General features: G+C 37.3%; 1 protein-coding gene across 8 annotated transcripts in view; it reads right to left on the bottom strand.

Moving 5' to 3' along the window:
* Lar (tyrosine-protein phosphatase Lar) overlaps positions 1 to 5000 on the bottom strand; it is a 494163-nt gene that overhangs the window by 352715 nt on the left and 136448 nt on the right. For 7 of the 8 annotated variants that reach the window (XM_035866054.2, XM_035866056.2, XM_035866061.2 and 4 more), the window contains exon 1: positions 2292 to 2500. The exons of the other annotated variant lie outside the window; for it this stretch is intronic. The gene's annotated coding sequence lies outside the window, so the exon portion shown is untranslated. Of the gene's footprint in view, positions 1 to 2291; positions 2501 to 5000 lie in introns of those variants that run through there. 8 annotated transcript variants of the gene reach the window in all.

Raw genomic sequence — 5000 nt, 5'->3', positions numbered from 1 at the left:
AAAGGGAAAAGAAAAGAACCACGACGTTCTTCTCGAGCTTTCCTCCTTTTCGTAAAAAATTCACGATAATATAAGGATGTGAATTCTTTATATATATATATATATATATATATATATATATATATATACTAATAGGGAATTACGATACATTTCGCACGTTGCACGTTGCACATTGCACTCCATATATCGATCGACAATGAAAAACTGTGTGAAAAAAAAAAAAAGAAACAAGGAAAAGAAAAAAGTAGGAAAAAAATAACATGGTTCGGCGAACAAAAGTAAAAGAGTGATATCGATCTGCGAAAGACAATCGAACGATTACAATATATTAACATTTTTCTAACGATCAACCTTTCCACGAGAATAGAGATAATCTTGTATTAATTATAAAAATTATCCATAGTAGGAAAATTTAAAAGAAAAAAAGGAAAAAACATTTCTATATATATATACACACACACACACACAAATATATATATATATATATATATATATATATATATATATATATACATATATAATCACCGGAAGGACTGAAGGAATGGACCAGCACTGGGTAACCATATCCGTAATAGCACGTAAGTATTATATACATAGTTATATACGTACATACGTACGTACGTACGTAGATACATACATAAATAGATATTAAATCGATCGAACGCATTCGATCGGTCGAACGATCTCTGACGCGTAGGCGGCGTATTGACGATGGGTGGCTATTAGGATATAGAGAAAGAAAGAGAGAAGGGGAAGGATGAAAGGAGAGGATATAGGAAGGTAAGGAGGGAGAGGAACGAAGGGGGTAGGTTAGAGGTAGAATAGGAGGAGGGAGGACGCGTGCCGCACTGTGTTCCTGGCGTGGCAGCGATGATTCCTTCTCCTCCAGCTGTTGTGCACGCGAGAGAACGGGCCTCCTGTTCGACGATGCGAGGGAGACAAGGAACACGACGTTAACGACAACACAACGACAACACAACGATGACGACAGAACAACAACGACAACAACAACAACAACACAACAACGTTTCTACGAGAAGACAAGAGAACAGTGAGGAGACACGCGCACGCACACGACACGCGCAATTTACTAACGCAGGCAAACGCATGGGGTACGCGCGTGTTACTCTTCTCTCTCTCTCTCTCTCTCTCTCTCTCTCTCTCTCTCTCTCTCTCTGTCTCTCTAACTTAGAGACGCACACGCATTTACTACATGCTTACGTATACGTGTATATATGTGTTGCCATAACGACGTTTGGTTTATTCACCGACCTCGCGTCAACGACCGAACGTAACGTACGCGAGGGACTACGAATCGCGTAAACAATCGACAATCTTACTCTATTTACCGCGATATATATATATATATATATATATATATATATATATATAAACAGCAAGAACCAGCCACGCTTCTTCTATTTGCGCCTCTTCTCTCTCACTCTCTCTCTCACTCTTGCTCTCTCTTTTTCTCCCTCTCTCTCACTCTCTCTCGTTCTCTCTCTCTCTCTCACTCTCAGTCGTTTCTGATCAACGAACGTATATCAAACACGCGTATACACGCATTTATATATACACAGAGAGAGAAAGAGACACGTGTTATATGACTCAAATATATATATATATATACATCTGTGTATGTGTGAATATATGTGTGTATATGTATCTATCTATATCCCAAAGAACCCAACCACTTGTGCGAGTAAAGAAAGATAACACTTATTTAATCGTTCATGTTGTCTGTTAAGAACAATTTACATAATTAGAACGCCGAGGATTTTTATCATTTTAAAAGATTTTCAAAAGAAAAAAGAAAAAGAAAGAGGAACAATTTTGGATAAGTCAATCACCAGACGATGATAAGAGAGAAAGAGAGAGAGAGAGAGAGAGAGAAAGAGACAGGTTAGGAGGACATAGCTAAAAAGACGCTTTTCGTTCGAATGCGTTCTCTCTCATTCGTTCTTTCATTCGTACGTTCGTTCATTAATTTTCTTCGTTAGATAGCAAAAAAAAAATATATCGAACGATAAATAACAAAGTTGATGTATCGAGTAAATAATGTTTATAAATATTTGATAGAATTTTCCTAAACAATGTATACATACAGAGATATATTCGTAGGTTCGACGAAATCGTGCATGGAAAGTGCGTGCGTGCACGAGAACGAACGAGAGAGAGAGAGAGAGAGAGAGAGAGAGAGAGACGAAGAGAAAAAAAAGAAGAAAAGACGGAGAGCGAGAGAGAGAGAGAGAGAGAGAGAGAGAGAGAGAGAGAGAGAGACAGACACTCACTTGCACTTTCTTCGTATTATTTTGTGGACGTCTGGCCGCGTGGTCAAGGAAATCCCATCGTCACTGTCACATCGTCCGCGCACTTGTCACTCGTCGTTTTTACTTACTACGCGATGCCGTTTAAAAAAGTCGTGCAAAAGGTATAAAAAAGAGGATTGTTAGGAAAGTGACAAGAATGTCGCCATGGCGGTGCCAGGCTCCAGCCGGCCATGTTGTGGACCTGCGTACGTCGCGTCATCACGCGGCGGTTTCTCGATGCCAAGCGCTGATTGGTCGCTCGCTCGATGCCTATATCCTTCTCTCTCGTTCCTTCGTACTTATTGGTCTCTCTTCTCTCTCTTTCTCTCTCTCACTCTCCCTCTCTTTCTCCCTCTCTTTCTCTCTCTTCTTTCTCGTCATTCGTTACCTCGTACACATGCCACCTTTACACTCGTTCGATTCGCGCCAAAATCTTACAGCCACGAATATATGTATATATATATATACATATCTATACATATATATATATGTACGTATAGATATGTATGTGTGTATATACGTACATACACATATATTTTCTCTATTCAAAAGGAAAAATCCTATGGAATATTTCGTCCATTATTTATCGCCAGGAATCAAAATTTACGAGGCTAATTTTATGAATTCTAACGGGTCGCAAGAACGTGGGTAATGCTTTATCGAGGGAGTATAAAGATAAAGAAAAAGAAATGTCGATAATTCAGGATGCTAGACGACCAACAGCATTTTCTTCGAAGAAACTTTCTCTGTTATACGAGCTAGTTGACTAGTTGGGATTACCGACAAAGAATTTCGAATATTCGCGAGTACGGGGGACACGTTAGATTGCGTTGAACATTTCTCTCGACGATGAAGAAAACTTTACGATGGTATTCGTCGCACGTACTTAAGAATTATTATTCCGTCATTTGTATTTGTTAAAAGAATGGAGAAAACGAGAAAGAAAAAAATCCATCGCTTGTTACGCAGTTCTCGCATGCCTCATAAATATACGCGTAAAAGAGAGGTTAGGACGAAGGGAAATAATTATAGTATCCCATATATCTGTTATATACGACGAATATTTATATTTTCATATTCGATTTATCTTTTTTCAATACATGTTTATTAGTCATTTGAAGAATATGAGAAACGTAAAAAGAAACGAAGGAAAAAATACGATGATCGATTGGAATAACGAAGACGTCTCGTTGAGTTATCTTAACGTGATTAATAATTTCTTGGCATTATAAATTAATATATTGATTCAATTAAATGTCATTTCTTTGCTTTTAGATAAAAAAAAAGAAAGAAAAAAAAAAGAGAATGATTGTACTTTCGTAATCGTGAGATTTTATCGGATCTCGTAGCTAGGTTAATTTACGTTTGTAAAGCTACTACAGATCGCATGTATACATATGTCGTTTCGCGTCGGTAAGTGCCTTCGGCAAACTGCATCAAATCTCAGTGTTAGAGCGTGATGAAGTATAGATTTGCTTTACCTTGTATACACAGTATAGCAGTTACCAACACGACGTACGAGCACATCGGACCGACCATGTTTATAGTTATTATCGCTGGACGACAGACGGCGCTCTCTACTCTCTCTCTTTCTCTCTCTCTCTCTCTATATATATATATATTCATCTCTCTCTCTCTCTATATATATATATATTCATCTCTCTCTCTTTCTCTCTCTCTCTCTCTCTATATATATATATATATATCCATCTCTCTCTCTCTTTCTCTCTCTCTATATATATATATATATATCCATCTCACTCTCTCTCTCTGCCTTAAAATCAATAAATATTCTCAAGGATACTATATAAGAGAGACTGAAGCCTTCAATACCATGTTTCTAATATCGTCGTACGATGAAATATCGCTTATCTAATATATTGTTACTTGTCTCACGTTTTAATAATATTATCAATGTCGTAACGATCGTTTAATATTTTCAAAATAAGTCGTAATTTAATTTACTACGTTATAATTCGATCGATTTAATTAAATAATTTTTTATTATTTATCGACTGACCGACGTATATAACAATCGTATGTTATCTATTATAATAGAAATTCGAAATTCTCAGATATATTATTTATTATTCTATCTATATTATAGAAAATTGGTATTAATAAACTTTGTTAGAATACTACGAGACAAAGTTCAATAATATTCTTATAGAAAATCTTGTCATGTGACCTTTAGTGAAGAATTATCGAACGTGGATATATTGACGAGTAGTTATATGTCGCGCGAGTGACGCTTTAAAACTTTCGAACGTCCGATTCGATTATTTTACAAAAGGGGTAGAAAGAGGAGAGGTAGAATGGAGGAGGACGTAGACGGGTGGAGGTGGTGGAGAAGGAGGAGAGAGTACTGGGGTATGTATGGGATTAAGAGGGTTCGCGTTTTCAACATTCGAAAAGAAGTAAGTAAAAGTAGAAGAGAAAAGGTGTTACGAGAGTTGCGTGTTTTGTTGCGTGACACGTGTCAGGTGTCGCGTGCGACAAATAGTGAGTATCGTCGCAACCCCTACGTGTTCTCCTTCTCTCTCTCTCTCTCTCCCTCTTCCTCATTCTCTTGCCCACTCTCTCTTTCTCTTTCTCTCTCTTTCTCTCTCTCTCTATCTATCTGTCTATCTATCTATCTATCTATCTATCTATCTTGCTTGGACGAGAAAGAAGGGGTTAACGAAAGAGATA

The sequence above is a fragment of the Vespa mandarinia genome, chromosome 11 (genome assembly GCF_050613455.1).
Source record: "Vespa mandarinia isolate Hongniang chromosome 11, ASM5061345v1, whole genome shotgun sequence".
NCBI lineage: Eukaryota > Metazoa > Arthropoda > Insecta > Hymenoptera > Vespidae > Vespa > Vespa mandarinia.
This window is presented reverse-complemented; position numbering and strand designations above follow the sequence as displayed.